The sequence below is a fragment of the Marmota monax genome, unplaced genomic scaffold (assembly GCF_021218885.2).
Source record: "Marmota monax isolate L192 unplaced genomic scaffold, Marmota_monax_Labrador192_F-V1.1 WCK01_AAM20220418_F8-fsc00149, whole genome shotgun sequence".
NCBI classification, from domain to species: domain Eukaryota; kingdom Metazoa; phylum Chordata; class Mammalia; order Rodentia; family Sciuridae; genus Marmota; species Marmota monax.
Genome location: NW_026693170.1, coordinates 3,494,928 through 3,517,524, shown reverse-complemented (window position 1 = coordinate 3,517,524; position 22,597 = coordinate 3,494,928). Strand labels below are relative to the sequence as shown.

The window sequence follows — 22,597 nt, the reverse complement described above, 5'->3', positions numbered from 1 at the left end:
ACCCCAAAGCTCATTCCCAGATCCCTCTTCTGTGAGGTATGGGTGTCTTATGTATAGAACGTGTCCTTTCACTAGTGTGTCTTATTCAGGGAACCAGAGTTGTAGCTTTCCCAGGAATACTCCTGTCCTCTCTGATACCCTTGAGGTTGAAAAGAAGGTCTAGGATCTTCCAGGTTGCAGAGTTAATTTGGGGGCTAGAGGTTGGCTTTGAGGCCTGCCTGAAAATTGGACTAAAGTAACAGAGGGCTAACAGCATTGGTAGGGGTTGCAGTTAGGTCTATTATTTTACTTTTTGTCTTCAAATAGGTGTTCATTAAGTATCATGGTTTTATGGACATATGGACAGAGTTGGTAACATGTGACAGAGAGTTACATTCCAGTGAGGAAACATATTTATTAGGGGCCACCTATGTGCCAGGTCCTGTTATGGATATTTTGCTTTGAATTTACAGTGTGATCCTGTGAAGTTGGTGTTAGCCACCTATTACAGGGGAAGAAAACTAAGGAACAAAAGGGGAAGGCCTGGTGACAGTCCTTAGCCCTGATTATTGCCTAATGTCTCCTGACATGTCGGTGGTAGAGTCAGAATTTGAACTCAGATCTGCCTGAACTTAAAGTTTTCATTCTTCTACGTCACCAAAACCTACCATAGATTTTGGAATCTCCACAGGGTTGCAGATCTTTGTGCTTTGGGAGTAAATTGGATTTGGGAGAACACCTTACGTCTGATTTAGCACCAACTCTGCTAAACCTAGCAATGAAGGTGTTGAATAAACCTGGAACTACTTGCGGGTTTTTCAGTAAAACTCGAGATAGTAATACACTAGAGAGGTGTTTTGCTGATAGAGTTTGTAAACTTGCCTTGGAGGCTGTTGCCAGATATCTGAGTGGTTCAAGTACAAATTCAACCCTCAGGGAGACATCTTTGAAGGATGCCACACACTTTTATGTATATAATTTTGTCACACAACTACAACAAACATTGCCCCTGTCTCCACTGTCTTTCCTTTATAGCCACGCTTGGAAGGTAAGTAATTCCCCTAAACTGCTTGGAGGCTTCCCAATGCTCTGTGGGGACTGAGCTCCAGGGTGTGCAGGACCCCCCTCCACCCAGCCTGGGCACAGGTGTGCCTCTGCTGCCTTGCTAGGGTGTGGCTCCCCCTCCTTCACTCTCCCGGCTCCTTCCTCCAGTTCTCTTCCCACCTGTGCCAGGGCTTCTCTCTGCTGTTGGTTGAGTTCAGTCTCTGCCTCCTTCAGTTCTCCATTTAAGGCTCCCCTTCTTTAAGCAGCCTTCCCTGATCCCTGAGCAAGATTATACCCCTCTTCCCTGCTGAGCACTGTCACCAGGGCTGATTATATATTATGTGCTTAGTGTCTCCCCCATAAGCTTCATGGTGAGGGGAAGTTCTGTTTGTCTAACACATCGGCACTCAATCCCTGGCACAACATAAATGCTCAGTAAGTATTTGAATACATAAGTGAGCAAACAGACACATAAACCCTTATCCATTCATTTATTCTTACAGCCAACATTTTCTGGAATTTCTTATGCACTAGGCCTTGAACTATTGTCTGAAGGAGAAGAAAAAAGGCAGATCTTCTGAGGCCTCAGAGGGGCCCCCAGCTGATGAAGAGTCAGGCATAAACACTATTACCTCAACCAAGGGGCTACAAGGTGCTGGGTTAGGGAAGAAGGGAAGAGACTGGCCTGCTTAGGGGGCTTCCAGAAAAATTTTGGAGAAAGTGATAAGGAAAGGCTCCTGAGGGTTAGGAAAAGCCAAGGAATAAGTTACAGCTCTGGTAAGTGGGAAGGTGTGTCTAGCTGACTGGCTCTTATTCACTATTGGGCATGGTGGATGGATCCTAGCCTGGCCTCAGAGTCCCCATGGCCAGCTACAGTCATCTGGGCCTGATGTCCTCAGAGTGCCAGGGCAGGAGCAGGGCTGTGTTATCACCTTGTCTCTCCCTCTCTTTTGTCCCTTCATCCTTACACAAAAAGTTATGTGAAACTGGTCCCAGGGTTGCAGAGATGATTCAGATGTACTCACCAGGGGTGTGCCCCAGGGAACCCACACTAACCACAGAGTCCTAAAGGCCTTGGAAGCAGGCATTTAGCTGTGAGTGAAAGACTTTCATCACTGTTCCTGGTGAGGTGACTTGAAGAGAACTGCATGAAGAGGGTGTTGAGCCACAAGGTAGAGATGTTCACTCCAGGTGAAGGTGTAGAGGTGGTGGTGGGTGCAGAAAAGATCCAGAAATGATAGGTGGTCAGGGATGTATCAAGATCCTCAGGCCCAGTTTCCTTCTGTATTGAAATTGGGGTGCTTTGGCTTTAGGAGTTGGGCATTTACTGTTACAGATGGGGTTTGGGGGGTGCTAGAACACAGCTTTAGTCGGGGAGGGCAGCTTTCTTGGTGTTAGTGACTTTGGGTGAAACCCACGGGATACTCCATAGGTGGCAGCTGTGTGAACCAGGTTGTGGGCAGGGGCTTTGGGCACTGGTGTTCTTCACTGGATTTATAGTCCAGATGCGAAGGGCTGTCTCCCATTGTGGGGTGTGGGGAGATTGCTTGATCCCTTTGGCTGAGTTTTGTCACTGGGTGGGGTAGGTAGAGACAGCTATAGACAGAGTGTCTGTTGGCTGTGGGATGGGATATACAGATGTGGATGAGGTAAAAATGGCTCACATCTCTTAGCAGGTTTGAAACAACGGGTCCCTGAAATGCCTGACAGTCCCACAGCAACTGAAGGCTGAGTGATCACCATTCTGGCAAGCATGGAACCCCAGGAGCTGAGGGCAGGCACTGGGCTCTGACTTCAGATAGAGGGGGGTGCTCCTCAGGGGTCTGTGTGAGAGCTGGCAGACAGAGGGCAGGCCTTAGGGTCCAACCCTAGAAGTTTTTGGCAAGGTTTGTTGGGAATCATGGTGAGTGTCCCATGCCCACCCAGACTGTCTGGCTCGCAATGCCCGGCAGGTCTCTGCTCCTGGTCTTCCTTCCTTTTCTTCTTCTCTGCCATGTGGTTCCACCCTGTCCTCTTCTTTCTCATTTTCTTCGTCTTCGTCTGTATTTGGCCTCTCCATTCCTTACTGGTCACCTCTTTTCCTCTGTGCCAGGGTTTCTGCGTCTCGCGTGTGGGGAGTATTCTTACTTCTGTCTCCAGAGAGGGCCACGAGGGGATGTGGAGCCTGCTGGGGGTGAGAAGGGGGCAAGGACAGGGAGAAGAAGATAAGGTCCTGAAGGAAAAGCTGTCACCTCAGGACTGCTTCCAGGACTCCCACACTGCCAAGGCCTAGGCTCCCGGGGGGGGGGGGCGTGGGTGAGAGACTCAACTTGGAGCACACCCTGGGAGAGAGACATGTAGAGAGAGAAGGGGCAAGGAGAAGCGCCCACAGAGAAAGGAGATGGGAGACGTCAGAAAGCACAGAAGGGTCGGGACAGTGAGGAGGAAACCGAGAGGGAGGGGAGGGAGGGCACGGGACCGAGAGCATGTCAGAGGTGAGAGATGAAGGCCCCTGGGTTGGGGGCTTGAGAAAGAATGGAAGGACGAGGCTGAGGGCAGCCCCGGAAAATGGGCTGTGGGCAGGAAGGAAGTGCCCCATGCCCGGGCTTCTGTGCCCTCCTCAGGCCCACTGTGACTGCCAGACTGTGGAAAGTGATCCAAGGCTCCCAGTGCCTGTGTCCCTGTGTGTGGAGGGTGAGGGTGAGGTGCGGGGTGGGGGATCCCTGCTCCCAACTGCCCTGTGGCTGTGAGCCCAGCCCATGGGACCATCTGCTCATCTTTTCCACCCTGCTTCTGGCTCCGAGGGGCCCAGCGGACTGCCGGAGAGCTCAGGCATCCCCGACTTCTGACCCGGAGGCTGGGGAGACAGCTGATTTGTGTGTGTGTGTGCGTGTGTGTGTGTGTGTGCATGTGTGTGCATGTGTGTGTGCATGTGTGTGTGTGTGAGGGAGAGAGAGAGACAGAGACAGAGGGGGGGCGGAGAGAGAATCACTTTGGACTTGGCCTCTCTTCAGCTTGCTGTCTTGAGTTCCTAGTGCATCACCAACTGCCCTCCATCTCCGTCTGCGGCTCTCCCTCGGTCTCCATCCCTGGCTCCCCGGGCTCCTGCCCGTTTCCTTCTCTCACTAGTCTTCCCGTCCCTCTCTGTACCGTGTGGAGTTCTCCCCACCCGCCCCGCACCTCCGTCCTCTAGTTCTCCGTCTCTGGCTCCCATTCTCTCTTGATCCGTGTCCTTTGCAGCTTCTCCTCTGGTTTCACTCTGTGTGTCCCGTCTCCCTGTCTCTCTGCATCCCTCTTGTCTCTTTTCTGTGTGTCTCTAGCATGTTCTTTCCACCTGCCCTTCCTCCCCTTCCTCCCTCTGCCTTTGCCTCCTGGTTTCTGTGTCTGTGTCCCTTCTGGTCTCTTTCGTCTTCTCTCTCTGTGTCCCTGTCTCTCTGTCCATCTCTGCTCCATCCTTGTCTCTCTGGGTCTCTGGCTGTCCATCCCTGCCTGTGTGTGTCTCTCTCTTGCTTTCCCTCCCCCCTTTTCTGTTTCTAACACCCACACTCACATCCTACCTCAGGAGTAATTGCTTTTGTCTGGGTTGGACTGGACTTGTGGTGGGGGGAGGACGGGGGAGCGGGTGGCGCTGGGGGGGTTGGGAGGGACGGAGGTCGCTTGGTGGAGCTGAGGTGGCATCCACCAAAGCAGCGGGTGTTGAAGAGCAGAGGTACTGCCTGCCCAAGGTGGGAGAAAGGAGGGGGCCAGTGCCCACCCTGGCAGGGGTCTGGGGCCTCTGGCAGGAAAGAGAAAGAAGGCAGGCAGGCCCTCACACTGGTATTTGGAGATGATGAATTGATGAAAAGGCCAAGCTAGTCTCAGTGGCAGACTCTGCCACCTTGCCCCCTCCCCAATCAGAGACTCAGGGGTGTAGCCTCTCCACACCACATACACCATCATGTGCACGAGTCACCATGACACACACAGGGACACACCCAGAGCCTCCATTCCACTCATGGAAATGCATTCAGCCATCAACACACAAGGATACCTGGAGCACGGAGACACAGAGAAACCACATGGAAACTCCTACACTCATAAAGAGAAAGAGCTTCTCACGCACACAGAGACAACTACACAGAGCCCTGAAGTGCACATTCAGCCACCCACAACACAGGCACCAGGACACAGGGAGAATCGCTCACGGAAATACCCGTGCGCAGACATGCTCCGCTGGGGCATGTACATGCCACCACACGCAGAGAGCACACAGGAGCATGCAGCCTTCACATTTCCTGGGGACAGAGAGTATCCCCTGAAATGTTCTTGGGATACATTCACACTTTCCCAAGAGACATATTTGAGGACACTCAGGGTTAGGTAGACACCCATGGAAATATACATACAACCCCAGAGGTCCCTGGGACACACCCACAGACTCGTGGTCAACAGACATGACTCAGGAGCCAAGACACTAAGGACACACAGACCCTGAGTGCCCAGCAGAGCTTACAGACCCGCACATACCCTGTACGGATAGCAACTTGGACACCACAGCCCTCCCTCTGGAACCTCCTGTTTGACACCTCACAAGCCCCCCATTCCTACACACACCCAGGCCAGGCCCTGGAGTGAGGATAAGGCAGCTTCCACCCACAGAGATCCACAGCATGGGGCAGCCTTGGCCCTGTGGGTGGGTGGCAGGCTTGCCTGAGGTGCCCCTTTTTCACATCCATTCACCCTAGCTTATTCCAGCACCCCAGGCCCTCCCTTCCCCGTGGACTCAGGACAGTGTCTCCCAGTGCCCCTAGGGGCCCCTGCCCACCTCCCAGAGCTTTATCCTTCACGAACCTTCAAAGGGCCCCATCTCCTTGAGCCGCTCCCAAATGAGGGGATGCCTGCTCTCTCTTGGGGGACTGTCTCTCAATTTATCCCAGTCCCCTTACCTGCGAGTGTGACCACCATTCCCGTCTGCTTCCCTGCCCACTCCCATACTCACCCCCTTTCCTGGCTGTCCAAGCTCGCAGCCTCCCTAAGCTCTCCTGCTGTAGGGGAGTGGTGGTGGGGGCCCTGGCCCCTCAGAAGCTGGGGTAAGGGGTGCATGGGGGTGGGGGCCTGGGTGCGGCTGGCTCCGGGAAGGGAAGCAAGGCAAGCAAAGGAGAGAGAGAGAGAGAGAGAGAGAGAGAGAGAGAGAGAGAGAGAGGCAGAGGCAGGCAGGCAGCCAGCCGGCTTTATATCCCTGCCGTATTGATCTACCATGTCACAGCCCCGGTCGATAGCCAGCCGAGAAAGAGAGGGAGAGAAGGGAGGGGAGGTTTGGGGGAGGGCAGCCGGGACCCCTATAGTCCTTGGCCCATCTGGGGCCTCCTGGACAGGCTGTGGGGGCACATTTGAGCCTGGCCCACTTCCCCAAAAGAGGTCTGCCCTGCCATTTCCCTCCTCCCCTTGGCTGCGGCCCTCTCTCTGAGAGTCATCTCAGCCTTGGTAGGAGAGAAGATCTGCTCATCTCTTTCTGTCTCTCTGGCAGCTCTTTACCCCTGCTCAGAGCTGTTTGCCACCTTGATACCCCTTTGCCCTCCATAGTCAGGAAGGGCAGGTGTGAGGCCCCAAGACAGTGTCCTGTTGATGTGGGGGTAGACAGGACTGTCGATCCTCTTCCTTTGCTATGTGAGCATGAGCAAAAGAGAGACCTCTCTGAAGGCCCCCTTCCTTGCACTCAGGGGCTCCTGTCTGCATGGTTTTGTTCCTTGCATCTGCTTCTCACCATAACTGTGCCAGGCCAGTGCCAGGCCGGATCACACTGAGGATTTCTTTTTTCTGGTTCTTTTCCCTCCCTGCTGGCCTAAGCTGGGAGAGACTCAGCCTCTCTTTTCTCCACAGAAACTTCTACTACCTGCCCCATCCATCTAAGTCATCCCTGACCTGGGAAGGAATAGGTCTCCCTGGGTAGGAAGGGGTAGTAGGGGAAAGGTGCAGGGACAGCACCGAGAACCCTGGGGCTGTGCCTCCATCCTGGATCCTATCCGTTGCTCTGTCTCCCCTTGCTGGGCCTCAGTTTCCCTCCTTCCCGCATGCAACCCTGCTCCAGCTGGAAGGTTCTGTCATGGCTCTGGGATTCATAGAGATTGCTGCAGATGGGAGACAAGGCCATCAGGAGGGTGAGACCAGGGCCAGGAGGGTGCCTGGTCTCAGCCCCTCCCTCAGTCAGAACTGCTTGGGTCCCAGGTGTTTCCCCCAGCCCCCAACTCCCGGGGGCTCCCGTTCTTTGTCTGCCCAGATCCTCCTCCCCTCAAAGCCCAGCCTGGAGAGGTTGAGGAATCACCTTAGCCTTGACCCGAGGGGGCGGGCCGAGGAGGGGCCAGCAGCCCCCACCCCTCCTCCTGCCCATGGCCATCTACAGTTCCTCTCCTGCTTCCCTGAGTACCAGGCACCCCCCACCCCAGCATCAGGCCGCTGCTCCCTTTGTTAGGAAGGGGGAGGGGAAAGAGAGGAGCTGAGGGGACGTGGCCTGACCTCCGACCTCTCCCCCTCCCTCCTCCCATCTGGGTCCCCAGGGGCTCAGAGCCCCCTTGACGGACAGTTCTGACCATCAGCCAAATGGCTCAGGGAGTGAGCAGGGGGCCAGGTAGGGGGGAGGGGAGGAAGGTCTGGCCAGGGTTCTGTGCCCACTACGGGTGTGGGGGTGCTCCCTGGGTGAAGGGAGGCTCTTAGGAGGGGTTACAGGAGAAACTAGCCATGGAAGGGGCCAGGCTGTGTGGGGGAACCTGATCAAACTTGGGGGTATGGAGGCAAAGTGGGGCTCATCCTGGAACCAGCAGCACTGGAAGCCCTGTGGGTAGGGCCTGGCTTGGACAGACGCCCCCACCCCACCCCCACCTGGCCTGCAGCACTGGGAGTGCAGTGAGTTTTTAAAAAAATTAAAAGAAAGGAGAAAAAAAACAGGAGCAGGAGAAGCTGGGGGAAAAATATATAAGAAAAAATATAATAAGAACTAAGCGGTGGCTGCAGGAGAGAGAAAGGGCAGGAGGCGGGGAGGGGGGCGCAGGGGGGAGGGCGGCTCGGGCCCTGGTCGCTGCGGAGGCCGGGCCGCCGGCCTCTGCGCTGAGCCCTCCGCGTCCCCCCTGCCGGCCCCCTCCAGCCCCGATCGATCCAGTTTCTTGGCAATAAAGCATTTTTATTGTCAGCTGCCCTGAATGCCAAATGTGAGCCTGGTCCTGCTTCCCCCCAACCTGCTTCCTCACCACCCCTCCCCCAGCCCTCCTCCACCCCCTGGCCTGCCATCGCCCCACCAAAGAATCAGCATCGTCCATCACCAAGACCCCCTCCTCTTCCTCCTCATCCATGTCAGCTGCAGTCCCTGCACATCCTCAATAACCCACCAGCTCTCCACCCCCACCTAGGCTGCTGTGTTCCCCTCCCTAACCCCAGGCCCATAGGGGAGCAGAAAGGTGGGCTCTGGATGAATGGTCTTGTGGGGCACAGGGATGGGCAGGAGGAGGAAGAACAGAAGGGTGTTGGAGTGGGCAGCAGGAGATGGCCACAGGTTGAGGGAGGTGTTGGCTAAAATCAGGGGAGCAGTAGCCTGCCCTGCAGCCGCAGCCAACAGGGGCCACCAACAAGAACAGATGGGGTGTCCCCAGCACACCACGGTGAGGGGGAGGCAGACCCAGCCTTGGCCCTGTTGCAGCCCTTGGGACCCCCTGTACCCCTTCTATTCTGAAGGCTGCCTCTTTTTCTGGGAGGCAGCTGAGTGAAGGCGGAAAGACAGGGGCGGCAGTTGGACACCTCTCCATAGATCAGCCTCATCTCTGCGCAGGACCAGGGAGGGACACACCACACACCCGAAGGACCGCTGGTGTGAGGGGCCGAGAAGAGGGTGTTGGGGAAGTAATTTGCAGAAGGCCCAGTGGCCCCACCACAGCTTGCTTTTCTCCCTTCCCTTCTTTCTTTTCTCTTTCTCTCTTTCTGCTTTCTCTGTCTCTTCCTCGCTTTCTCTGTATGTTTCCGTCTCTCTGTTTGACTCTGATTCTTTCCTTTATTGCTGCCTCTCCCTCCAGGGATTTAAAAACCTGCACATACTTCTCTGTTCTACCTTTCAAGGCTCCGGTTATTCCCTCCCTTCACTCCTCTTTTCTCTGCTCTGTTTTTCCCTCTACCCTTGCCCCCCTCCATCTCTCGTGTCTTCCTACATCTCTCCTGGTTCAGCCCCCCTCCCACTACTGTAAAAATAAACAGAGCCCCTGAAACATCAACGGGAGCAGAGAGAAAGGGTCTCTGCCCCTCTGCTCTCTCTCTCTCATAGTATCAGTAACTGCTGGAGTGAGAGCTGTCTACACCTGCAGACGTGGAGCTGGAGTCCTGAGGGCTGGGCCCTCTGTCTGCCTCACACTTCCTGTGTGGCTTTGCTCAAGTCACTTGCTTGTTCTGAGCCTGGTTTTCCCCTGAAAAATAAGCAGTTCAGATGGTGTTCGTGACATCTCCTGTGTCTTGAAAGCCCAGGGTTCTTTTAGTTTCTGCAAAAGGACTGGGGGCTTCTCTAGCAGGATTCCCCACTCTGGTGAATGTGGTCATCCCACTGTCATACTAGGGGCCCCCATGATGATATCTCAAGGATGCAGGACTGGGCTGTCACTAACTCTTGGTGGCTTGGGAAGATGAATCTGTAGAAATAGGAAGGACTGCTGGGCATGATGGTGCACACCTATGATCCCAGTCCCATGGGAAGCTGAGGCAGGAGGATTGCAAGTTAGAGGTAGCCTTCAGCATCTTAGGGGGACTCTGTCTCAAAATAAAAAATAAAAAGAGCTCAGTGGTTGGGCTGGGGTTGCAGCTCAGTGGTAGAGCACTTACCTAGCATGTGTGAGGCCCTGGGTTCAATCACATATAAATAAATAAATAGCATAAAGTTCCATTGACAACTAAAAAAATAATTAAAAAAGAGCTCAGTGGTTAAGCACCCTTGGGTTCAATCCTCAGTCCCTCTCCCTCTCTCTCTCTCACACACACACACACACACACACACACACACACACACACACAAAAGAAAGAAAGAAAGAAAGAAGAGAGAAAGCAAGCTCTGGTATGCCAAGGTTTTTCTGCTCAGTCTGGGCTTAGGAGTGACATGACTGGGGTCATGCTTTAAGGAGTAGTGTGAAAGATAGATTCAAGATCCCAGGCCCCACCTCCATTATCAGATTTCTGGGTTAAGAGTTTTGTATGTGACAGGGGTCTGTCGATATGACTGATACTGAACTGATCCCTAGTTCAGTATCTGTCACATGGACAGGGTTCAAGGGATATGTGTGGAGCAAATGATGGAATGAAGAGCCTATGCCATAGGATAGGCCAGGGGGTGGAGAGAGAGAGAGAAGGGTGGCCTCAGAAAGAGCAGAGACAGAGCAGAGGAAAGAGCAAGGGATTCAGAATCTCTGGGGTGAATTGAGAAGCCGACAGATGGGGGTCACTTGACAGGAAAATAATTCTGAGGTGACCCTAGATCTCCTTTCTAAGCTGCCATCTTCATCCAAGACTCAGTGACCCAACCGGTCACTCCACTGCACATCCACAGATCTTTCCACTAAGTCAGTGTCCATGTCTTGCTGTCATGGTCTACAGATCCCTGGTTATGAAGGGAGTAAGAAGCTCTGTGTCACACAGGTCCCACTGACTCGAGGGATGAAGCCCTTTAGGTTAAAAAAGTTGTGTGTAGACACTCATGCCTAGCCACAGGTCACATGCTTGCTTATACCTCAGCTAGTTGTAAGTGTTTGACTACCCTCAGATAACAGCTTTCCAGCTGGTAAAAGGCCTTCCTAAGAAAAGAGAGCCTTCCTTCAGGCTGGTTAGTGGGGAAGGCCAGGGCATGAGCTAGAGGACCAGGGCTGGGCGACAAGATTGGCAGGAATGGCTTAGGAGTGTGGGATTCTAGTGGGGTTGAGAAACCTGGAATGAAGGGAGGGCTCTGGGTCAGAAGATAATTCGATGGGCAGGAGATAGGGGATGCTTCTGCAGCAATGACCTCACTACCTCTATGGCTTCCTGAGGATCATACACTTGGTCAGGAGCTATTCCTTGAAGTTCAGGACTCATCAATACTTCCCACTTCCTGCCTTGGCAGCTAGGTGCAGATTTGGGAGTCCTTTCTCATCTGGCTCTAGATGTCCCCTCTGTTGCATGGCCCTCCCTGAGTGTTCCTCTCTCCACTGGCCTCTCATCATTTTTTGCTCACACTGTTCCCTCAAGTGGAAGAGTAACAATCCTAATAGCTGCTTATGGACAGCTTTTTGGGACCTGGGTTGTCTTGCTGACTCTGACACGTTAGGTGCAGGCATTGTCATTAATCCTGCTTTCAAGATGGGGCCACTGAGGCTGAGAAGGCAAGTGGCTTGCTCATGGTCACCAAATGGTTAGTGCCAGAGTCAGGACTGCCATTTAGACCCAATGGTTCTGGCTGCCTTTCATTGATTCAACCCAGAAATGTTTTTTGAGAGCCCCCAGCTAAGGAGGTGCTTAGAAAATGTGAATGCTTTAGTGTGAGGGGTTCAAATCCTGACTCTGCCATGGATTCACTGTGACACCATGGTAGTTGGATTTTTCTCTCTGATCCTGTTTCTTCCTCTGGGTCATAACCACCACCTCATAGGAATTAGTGAAGCAGGAAATATAAAATACAATAAGATTACCTGATAAAAGGCCGTGCCCCTCCTCCTTGCTCCTCTCTGAAATCGTGCTCATCCCCTAGTTCTGGCTCTTTTAAGCTTTTATATTTTTGGAGCACTTTTTCTAAAGCATTATCAATATTCATTCTCTGCTTGGATCCTCATTATTCCTTGTAATAGATGAATTATTATCTTGGTTTAAGGAAGTGGAAACTAAGGTTCAGAAGCCTCAGGTGTCCCCGTGGAACAAATGCATTCAGCATTCTGTTGAGTACTCTCCATGAGCCAGGTGCTTGTTGGGTACTGAGCATACTCTCTCTAGGTGTTAAGAGTAGACAAGACTCATCAGGGTCAAGCATGGAAGTAGGAAGATCCTTAGGGAGAAGGTTGCTAAAGTCATTCAGGGCAGAGATTGGTGGCCTGGATTGCAGTAGGGGAGTGAAGGAATCAGAGGGCACTTTTGGAATTGGTGATGATATTGAGGCTCAAAGACATTGAGAGAGAGTTAAGGTCTGGGCTTGCACATACCTGAGCTTTTCCTCTCACCAGGGCATCTGCTACTTTTTCTTTAGAGGCTGGAGGAACCTCTGGGAGGTAGGGGCCTGGATTGCATCTATTTATTGGTCTTCACATAAACTGCAAAGTTCCTGGTGTTCTTAGCACTGAGCAGAAGTTTGTGATCAGAATGAGATCAAGCCTGGAAGTGAGTGAGAGGCATTCCCTTGGAAGATTCCATGAAGGAGGTGAACTCTGAGTAAGGTGGTGTCAGGAACAAGTAGATCTGAAAGGTGTAGGCTCCTCTCACACCTAGACTTGCTTGTGGGCTTGCAGAAGGTGCCAAGAGCCTGTAAAGTGGAGTGGGGAATACCATTTGGTCTGCATCCCAGAGTCCTTGTGACTCAAGGCTGGCAACCAATAGACAAGCTCCTAGTGACTGGCTCTTATTGGCAGGAGGCTATAACAAGACAGGGAAGGGAGACATGTGGATATCTTGGACAGCAAAGCCCAGGTTTAAGTCCACCATTTGAGTCAAAGGGAAGAGGTGGGCAAAGCGTAAGTTTGAGGAAGAAAACCATGTTGGCAACATGGACTTTGCTGTCCAGCTGCCTGGTACTGGTCATAGTTCCATCCCCATAACCACAGGTAAATGACCTAACTTGCTAAGCATCAATGTCCCCACTGGAGAGTGGGGAGCTTAGTGGAAGGCCGGGCCTTTGATTTCTTCTCCACCCCCACCCAGGTGCACACTCCCAATAGTCCCCTTTGGCAGGGTATGGAGGTCATTTTCTCTTCAGCAAATATATACTGAATACCCACTACATTGCAGGCACTGGAGACACAGGAAAGACACAACTCAGTGGGATTATTGTCACAAATGTAATCTGAATGTTGAGTGGTGGGTTCATGTTAACACATTATTAAAAACACTTAAATTGGGCTGGGGTTGTAGCTCAGTGGTAGAGCACTTGCCTAGCATGTGTGAGGCCCTGGGTTGGATCCCCAGCACTATGTAAAACTAAATAAACAAATAAAGGTATTGTGTCCATCTAAAACTAAAAATATTTAAAAAAAACACTTAAGTAAACAGATAAATAATGAAAAAGGGCTCTATCTAGCTCAGTGATGGGAATACACCATGACCAAGGTTTATAATTAATCCAGTTTTTTGCACCTGAAGTACTTTTTAAAAGGAAGACAAAATATAATAGGACAGCCAGGCATGGTGGTACATGCCTATAATCCCAGCAGCTCGGGAGGTTGAGGCAGGAGGATTGCAAGTTCAAAGTCAGGCTCAGCAATGGTGAGATGCTAAGCAACTCAGTGAGTTCCTACCTCTAAACAAAATATAAAATAGGGCTGGGGATGTGACTCAGTGGTTGAGTACCCCTGAGTTCAATCCCTGATACCCTCCCCACCAAAAAATAACAGGACAGACATGCTCCCCATCCTCCAAGCAAAAGCATTCAGGTTGTGGAAGAGAGATAATTAGCAAGTTCATAATACATAACACATGGAAACTTGAACATTAGAGGAGAGTGTTAGAAGAAAATGCAATATGGTAAAGAATGGAGTGATGAGAGAAGAAGAGTTAGAGTGATCAAAAGGACTTCTCTATAGAGGTCATGTTTAACTGGAACCTCGCAGTAAGTGAGGGGAGAAGGCAGGAGAATGACTGGGGAAAGATTGCATGAGGCAGGGGAAGAGCAAAAGCAAAGTCTTGAGGCAAGGAGGAGAGCTTGGGCTTGGGGTTGCAGAAAGCGAGATCCAGCCAGCATGAAGGAAGTGTGTAGAGGATGGGAGAGAGCCAGGGGGAGTACAGAAGGGGTGGCGTCAAGTCACAGGGCACAATCTAGAGTGGCCTTTACAGTAAGAAGTCTTAGAACTGGCTTACTTTGCCAGCCTCCCCCCATGGCCTTCCGGTCTTGGCTGTTAGTACCCTGGACAGCAGCCTCAGTCCCGCCAAGTGTTTGCAGCTACGGGCGCGCCCTATCGAACGCTGGACACCAACTTATTTAAATTTGTTTCTGAGCAGTGGAATGAAAGAGGGAAGAAGAGTCAGATGATGCTATCATGTGTACAAATTTGCCCTTGCCTTCAGGAAGCTTATGGTGACTGGACAGGACAAAAATGGACAGTTGAATGAATGCTGACCCAGCGAACATCTCTATCATCACCACTAGAGTTGAGGTGTCAAAGGCACCCCAGCATCCATAAGTTCCTTCCCTGAATCCCTTCCCAAGCACCCTCTCTCCCTGCTGGAGGCAACCACGAGCCTCCAGCCTGATAAACCTTTAGGATAATCATTGCTTTGCTTTTCTACCTGGTATTCTAATTTTTAATTTAAAAATGAATATGATCTCATAGCCAAAACCAAAATCATTTACAGAAAAGGTTAAAATTTCCTTTGAATCCTCTATGCTTCTCCAGTCTTGGTTCCCTCACCAAAGGTAGTAGTCATTAGTTAATTCATTATCTTTCAGACCTTTTCCTCTCAATGCCTGTGCACCCACAGAAAATGTAGAGTGTTTTACCTAAATGATATCTAAGTGTAAACTTCATTCTGCAACTTGATTATTTTTTCTCAATAGTGCCTTGGAGAGCTTTCCATGTCCATATCCATAGATATATATCATTCTCACTCATGACCATATAAGATTCCTGAATATGAACATACCACCAATTTATTTAACCACTGTTCTATTGGTGGCATCAAGATTGTTCCTGATTTTATCAATCTCAGACTTTGATTTAAAAAAAATTTATTTGTTCTAATTAGTTATACATGACAGTAGAATGCATTTTGACACATCATACATAAATGGAGTATAACTTCTCATTCTTCTGGTTGTACATGATGTAGAGTCACACAGGTCATGTGATCATGTATGCACATAGGGTCATAATGTCCAATTCATTCTATTATCCTTTCCACCCCCACATCCCCTCCCTTCCCTTCACTCAGACCTTGATTTAATGAACTCTTTTGTACTTATGGCATGATGGCAAGTTTATACTTAACATGAATGAAGTTCTTGTCATCCTGTGTTACTGCCTCCATTTCACAGATAAGGAACCTGCAACTCAGAGAGGGAAGTCCTTGACCTAGTTATAAGGCAAATAAGTGGGAGAACCCATTTAATCTGTCTAACCCTCCAACTAGTCATAATATTCATGTATATGTATACTTATACTTAGTCTATGGGGAAAATGTCCTCATTCAATACATTTTGGAGCCCTGGATATATGCTGGGTCCCAACTCAACAATAATGAATCGAACCCAGTCCTATCCTTAAGAATATCACAGGCTGCAGGGGACAGCCTCACTGGGAAGCAACTCAAGACAGTATGAATAGTGCTAAGGCCCAGTCTTCCTGTAGGAAGACTGGGGTCCTTCCTATTGATTGGGTTTCTGGTGGAGTCAGGGAAGGCTTCCAGAGAGGGGAGATTTGAGCAGGGGTAGAATCTGTGTGGAAGATAAAGCAGGCAGGAGGGACACGGCACGCATCGTAATCCTTGTTGCTGAGCAAAGCTTGAAGGTGAACTCAGAGGGCAAATGGCTGAAGAGGTTGACAGGGGGCATATCCATTTGGGCTTGGAGATCCAGCCATAGACTTCAGTTTGTGGGCCATGGAAGCCTGGAGGGAATTGCTCATTCAACAATAACAGGGTTCAAGCCCAGCACTGATAACATTAGGATACCATGGTGAAGAAAACAGAAAAGAACACCTGCTTTCAGAGAGCTTACATTTTAGATGTCAAAATACTAAAACAGCTAGATAGTAATTAAATTCAAAAGCCCATGAAGAAAATAAAAATGAATATTATAGTAGAATGTGATGAATATAGTGCCCTCTAAGGAAGTGACCTCTGAGATGAATCTTATTTGGTAGGGAGGAAGGTACCAGGGATTGAACTCAGGGGCACTCAACCACTGAGCCACATCCCCAGCCCTATTTTGTATTTTATTTAGAGACAGGGCCTCACTGAGTTGCTTAGAGCCTCAGTTTTGCTGAGGCTGGCTTTGAACTTGTGATCCTACTGTCTCAGCCTCCCAAGCCACTAGGATTATAGATGTGCGCCACCACACCCGGCTCCAAGCTGAATCCTAAAGGATGAGAAAACTGGGAGGAGGTGAGTGGCATTCAAGAGCATCAACCAGGTCAAAGGCCCCAAGGTGGGGATGAACTCAGTTCCTCCAGTGTAGCTGGAGTTTGGTGCTTGTGTGGATAGAGGCCCTTCAGAGCTCTTGAGGCCATGGTATGGGGATTTGATTTGTCCTGGGGGCATCTAGGAGTCCCCAGAAGGCCCTGGGTGGACAAGGATAAGGGTCTGGACTAAGGAGATTCATTTCAGCCTTTGGACAGCTCCCTGCACAGGGGAGACAATAGTGGTCACTGAGATGCTGGAAGAGGGGAAGTCAGAGCTGGAGCAGAGCAGGATGCATGTGTGCATGTGCATGTGTGTGCACACGTGCAATGGAAAGTCTGGGTGCAGCAGGGGATGTCCATGGGTACAGTGACGAGACTCTAGGAATCTGCTCCTTTGGAGACCAGTGAGTATGTGGCAATGGAAATGAAGGACTGTGTTCTTGGGGGACCTACAATCTGAGAGAGACATGTGTTAGGGTAAGAGCAATGAGCTCAACACAGCAATTTAAGCACAGGCTTGGGGGTCAGCAAGACTTCAGGTGACTGTGGGCCTCAATTTCCTCATCTTTAAAATGGGATATTAAGAGTCCTTACTTCTAAGGTGGCAGTGAGGAATCAAGGGATTCTAAATAAACTCAGTGAGGTCTTCCATAGAGTAGACCTGCAATTCATTCTCTTTCTGTTTGAGCTGATCATCAGTCTTTCTTACCTTTCTTGCTTCTTTCAAGCCACAGAATTTTAGAGCTGAAAGAAGTATCCCTTTAGCCTACCTTCCTCTTAGAGTTGGGAAACTGAGGCCGAGAGTGTACAGGGAGGCTGTCCCTAAATCATCAGATGTCCAGTTGTAAAACAGCAACCTGGTCTTCTGATTTTTATGTTTTTTTGAGCCACAGCACAGAACTTCTCTTCTTACTTGAGGTGACTGTACATTCTGGTGGATTTGGGAAGCTCGGGTAGTAGTGGGTATGTCCAGTGTCTTGTGTCAGTGTGGTTTATTAAGCATCACTGGTTGTCTGATCCATAGACCTTACTGATTCCAAGGTGCTTCTTTCTGATCTTCCCCCAAATTTGTTCCCCTTCCCAATGTCCGTCAGAGATAGCCTAGCATCCCCCCCCGCCCTTTGATCTCCTGGTCCCTAGTGACTGTAGATTGAGTTTGTATCCTCACCTTCACCTCATGTTTCAGTCTTCCCTGGCTGCCTGGACCAGTGTCCACTCTCAGCACTGGTCATCCTGCCTCCAGATTCACCCCACCAGCCAGTCTCCATACCAGTCCCTGGTGGCTCTTCCTCACTCAGAACCTCCCTCTCAGCAGCCTTCCATCTACAACATCAAATCCATCCTTAAGGTTCTTGTCTCTCTGGGCCCTGATCTTTCTCATCCGAGCTTAAGCTCTCCCTCCTCCCCCATCTTCCTATGCAGGAACTACTTCCAAGTAGCTGGGCTCACTCTTGACTCCTTCCTCTCTTCCACACCCCAGATTTATCTAGCTACCAAATCCTGTTTTGTCTGCACAGAAAATTTCTTCCAGAGGCACCTCCTTCTTTCCTCCCCCACTGCCACTTTCCTGGTTCTGTCCTCATCATCCCTCATGTGGACACTGTATCAGCTTCCTCATGGCTGACTCCCTCACCCTCTGGCTCTTTGGTGTACCCCCACCACCACAGCCATAATCATCCATGAAAATGTTCACAAAATCATGTCATTTCCCTGCTTAAAACTCTCTCGTGGTGTCCCACTGTTCTTGAATCAAATTCCATAATTCTTGCCAGGGGCTGCAAGGCCCTGTGTGGCCTGGCCCTGCACCTCTTCACCTCATCATCATATCCTCTTCCTCATTCACTCTGTACCTGCTGAACAGGCTGATTTTCAGTTCCTGGAATTTTCATGTTGCTTGCTGCTTTAGGGCCACCACCTCTTCTGTTCACACTGCCTGGAATGCTTTTCTCCACATCTTTTGCATCCTGAATATTGTGCTGAATTACAAAGTAAATGTTACCTCCTTGGGACAGATTTCTGCAATGTGCCACCATCCATTTAAGCTCCTTTATCTATTCTTTTTTTTTTTTTTTTGGTACTAAGGATCGAACCCAGGAGTGCTTAGCCACGGAGCCACATCCTCAGCCCTGTTTTATGTTTTATCTAGAGCCATGGTCTCACTGAGTTTCTTAGGGCCTCGCTAAGTTGCTGAGGCTGGCTTTGAAATCATGATCCTCCTGTCTCAGCCTCCCAAGTCGCTAGGATTACAGGCATGTGCCACTATGCCTGGGTCCTTCACCTGTTCTTGAAAGCACTTTTCCCAAATTGGGATTATATATTTATTTGGTGATTTAAAAAAAAACTGATCCTCCTCTCCAAAAATGTAAGCTCTGGGGGGGTGAGGGATAAAGCATATCCCTGTATTCTCTGGGTTTAGCCATGTCCTGGCACAGTAGCATTTCCTGGATACTGACTGAGGGATGGACTAGCAGATATTTTATCTGCATGTCTTCCCCCCACACCATGAGCAACTTGAGTGCAGTCAGGTCTAGCTCATTTCTGGGTCCTCTGCTCCCAGCACAGGGCTCAGAACCCAGAAACATGTAGGAAATGTATAGAATAAGGAACTGGAGAAGGGTTGGCTTACTTTGAGGCAGGACCAGATGGGGTCAGAAGGAACCTAGTTCCTTGCTGAACATCCAGAAACTGGCTCTAAGAGCTGTCAGAGTTGGGTGGGGGCTGTGGAGGATTCCAGTGTTCCTGAGTGGACAGAGTGGCTATTCCTGTTGTCCAGTGGATGATGGGGAGGCTTCCAAAGTCTAAAAGGAGGTCCATGGCAGAGCAGAGAGAGAACAAGCTGTGGGGAGAATGGACCCAGGTTTGAATTCATACTCTACCACTCACACGCAATGTGACTTGGGTCAGATGACTCTACTCTCTGAACCCCACCAACAAAATGGGGGATGATAACAAACCTTACCTCTTCAGACTGTTGTGAAGATTTAGGAATAATTTATTGGTTCAAATAGCACAGAATAGACAGTGATGCTGCTGCTACTGCTAGTGTTGATGACGATAGTGAGGAGGAAAAGGTAAAGAAATATTTTGAGTCCCTAGATGCTGGTCGATCCATATAGGACTTGACTTTGACTTGGGGCTGTTGAAGAAATAGTCCTGAGGGAACCTCAGATCCAGGGGGTTAGGTAGCATGTCAATAGGAAGTAGTTCTGAGCCCAGAAAATGGGAAAGTGGGCAAGAGATGGGCAAGCACTGCCTGCGGTGGGCCAGAGCTGAGGCTAGGCATGGTTTGAGGGTCACTGAGGCCCCTGACGGACTGCCTGGCCTGCAGCAGGGTTGGCCACACTTCTCTTTATGGGTTTGTCTGCCATTCCTACCATCCTTGTTTTCCTGCCCATGTAGGTCTCTAAGCCAGCTCTCACTATCTCTCGGAGGCTGTCCCTGGCCTGGACTCTGCTGAAGGCCAATGTGCTTAGATGCAGAAGGGAGGCCAGGCAGAGAAAAATTGGTGCTAATGAATATGGGGCCCAGGTTCACTTCCAAGTCCAGTCATGGACTCAGGGTATGGCCTGCAACTCAGTTTCCCTGTCTCCCACCAGGCAAGGGTTCTGAGGTGCCCCTCTGAACTCCCACATGCTAAAACCCTACAGATGAGGCCAGCATCTATGGGGAAAGGCCCTTTGGGTCTCCACATAGAGCAGGGATGAGGCTGAAGGCTGAGCAGAAAGACTGCTAAAGATAACAGGAGTCCAGAGAGATACTGGGGAACTGAGCCACAGAGAGTGTCCCCAGGGGTGGCCGGGAGGAATAGGCCATGGCAGGGGGGCCCTAAGGGGTGAAGAATCTCTCTCTGCTGTCCCCGGTGGGCTGGCTGCTGCCCCCCCACTCTCCAGCGGGCCCCCGGGGGACCTCGCTCTAATAATGTATTTGATCGACTCGCCAGCCGCGTACAAGCGATTATTGTCTTGTCGGGAGTCAAACGTATCGATCCGGCGAGAAATATGAGCGGAGCAATGGGGCCCGCGTGTCAGTTACCAGCCCCGCTGGCCCTGGGGAGCCCCCTGCGTCTCCTTTAATTACCGCTCAGCCCTGAGCCCAGCCTGGCCTCCCCTGTGCCGCCTCCCTGCAGGCTCCCTACACCTCGAGTGGCCCCCACTGCTCCCCAGTGCCTGTGTCCTACCTGCCCTGTTCAGCTTGGCTTGAGTCCTCTTCTCTGTCAGGGAGGCCACCATCTCCCCCTGCCTGGGTCTCTCCATTCCCAGCTGTCAAGTCCTACCTACCTACTGTATCCCAAATTCTGCCCCTCTGTTCTCTCTTGGGCAGGCCCACCCCAGGTCCCCTCATTCAGGCCCAGGGATTGAGCTCTGGTCTGAGGCAATAACAGTAAAGCCAACATGGGAGGTGACAGGGGTGGTGATTTCATCCCCCGAGGGAGCAAGTAAGGCCTTCCCAGCTCCTGGACTCCCCTTCAGACCTGGGAGCACTGCCCTAGAAGTGGGCGGTCCTCTCCTTGCTCCACTTAAGGGGCTGGCCTGGAGTCATGTGTAAAAGTGTGCTTCTCACTTTGATGATGCTGAATATGTTCAGGGTGGAGCATAGGGGTGTCCAGTGTATTTTGCCCCCCATTAATGTCATATGACCCCCATTTCCAACCCCCCCAAACATAAATCCTAAATGAAAACAGAGCTCACTGGGCAAATGCAGCTCTAAGACAAGGCTCCAGTAGCCCACTGCCACCAGACTGCTATCTGAAAGACCTTCATGTGTGGAACCCTGCAGCCAGATGCTGTGTGGTCTGTGGGTGTCCTCTGTGCAATGGCCTTGACGGTATGGAATGTTGTGGAGTGTGGGAGCCTAGACACTGTCCTCCCTGTGCAGATGGGAGAACTGTGGTCATCGCTGTCTTGCCCACCTGCCTGCCCAGGTGTATCCGGGTGACTGGCCATGTGCAGATGGGGAGGGCACCCATGTAGTTGTGCTTGTCTATCACATCCCTTGTGGGTGTGCATGTGTGTGAATGTAGATACACGTGGCCAGACCTAGACTGGTCATATGTGTAGATGTGACCTTGTGCCCAAGGATCCACATAGAGGAGTAGAAGAAGGTGTCTGTATAAGGGAGAGACCATGGTCAGGAGGGAGGACTGGGGCCATGTACACAGAGATGTGTTCATAGGAGTCTGTGTGTGTTTGAAGTGCTAGGGTCCACGTGTAGAAACACTTGGGGTGAGTCCAAACGTGTGTTTGCGGACGTGTGGTTTGGGGGGCCCCCACAGCGTGGGGCACAGCGTGTCCCGGGGAGTCCCGGGCCGCAGGAGAGGTATTTGGAGGCGCCTTGTGATTCTGCATCCTCGGACCCTGTACGTCGAGATAAGGAAGAGGCCCGACGCTTTGGCGCGCCTTTGTCTGCTCCGCGGTGCGCGGGGAGTCCTGCGCCTTTGTGTGACCCTCGCAGGTGTGCGCGCGGGGGCGGGGGCAGGGTGGGGAGACCGAGAGGGGAGGGGAGGGAGGGGCTCTTCCTCCGCAGCCAGCCCCGCCTTCCAGCCCATTGGCGGGGCGCTGCCGCCCTCTGGCGGTTACGGAGGTAGGCTCTAGGCTGCGAGCTCCGCAGCGCGCAGGGCCAGCCCTCGGCTCCAGGGCACTGAGCGGGCTCCCCCACCACACAGCCTTGGACGTCCGCATTTGCCTCCTGACCGACTTCTTACCGGCCCGGACTAAGACCCGACTCTCCGCCGGTGCTGTCACTGCCCACAGGCACTATTTCTTCCCATTTGTGACCCTGGATGGCTTACCTGTGCACAGGTGCAGGGTTTGGTCATCCCCAGTGTCCTGTTTTTTGGCTTCATCGCTTTTTGACCTTGGGCCCTTCAGAAAGCTGCTTTTCACATTTCTGATCCTCAGTCTTTTCGTCTGTAAAACGGGACAAATAATAATGCCCGCTGCTCCAGAAGACTCCTGTCAAGTATGATGCGCAAGGCCAGGCACTGGGAAGATCCGCCCCCAATAAACTGCCAGCTAGGGTTTGTTATTGCTATCAGCCTACCTTCTCTCCCAGACCCATGTCTCCTGTTCCCCATGGGGGGCAGTAAGAGGGCTGAGGTCACTGTTGTAGCATCTCCCGGGGTTGCAGCCGCAGGACTCAACTCTTCCAGCCTGCTTTCTTTCCGTCCCACTAACTCCCACCCCCCAAACACACACACACATGATTTGGGGTCAGCTAGGCTGCTGGAGCAGGTCTGTGGGCCAGGGTATTTTCCCTTCCGAAGGGGGCGGACCAGCCCTGTGGTTTCCTCCCTGGGTGACTTCCGGCAA

At 51.4% G+C, this 22,597-nt stretch overlaps 1 long non-coding RNA gene across 3 annotated transcripts; it reads right to left on the bottom strand.

Annotated features, from left to right (window-relative positions):
* Positions 1-1,495: 1,495 nt before the first annotated feature.
* LOC124100310 (uncharacterized) lies at positions 1,496-22,564 on the bottom strand. Of its 3 annotated transcripts, none has more exons than XR_006854220.2 (4): positions 22,329-22,564; positions 22,078-22,195; positions 12,168-12,484; positions 1,496-3,190 (listed from the first exon to the last, which is right to left on the bottom strand). It is a non-coding gene; the product is annotated as an uncharacterized LOC124100310 (long non-coding RNA). The 3 variants fall into 3 exon arrangements; XR_006854221.2 differs by lacking the exons at positions 1,496-3,190; positions 12,168-12,484 and adding exons at positions 14,883-18,265; positions 18,916-19,125; XR_006854216.2 differs by lacking the exon at positions 12,168-12,484.
* Positions 22,565-22,597: the final 33 nt, after the last annotated feature.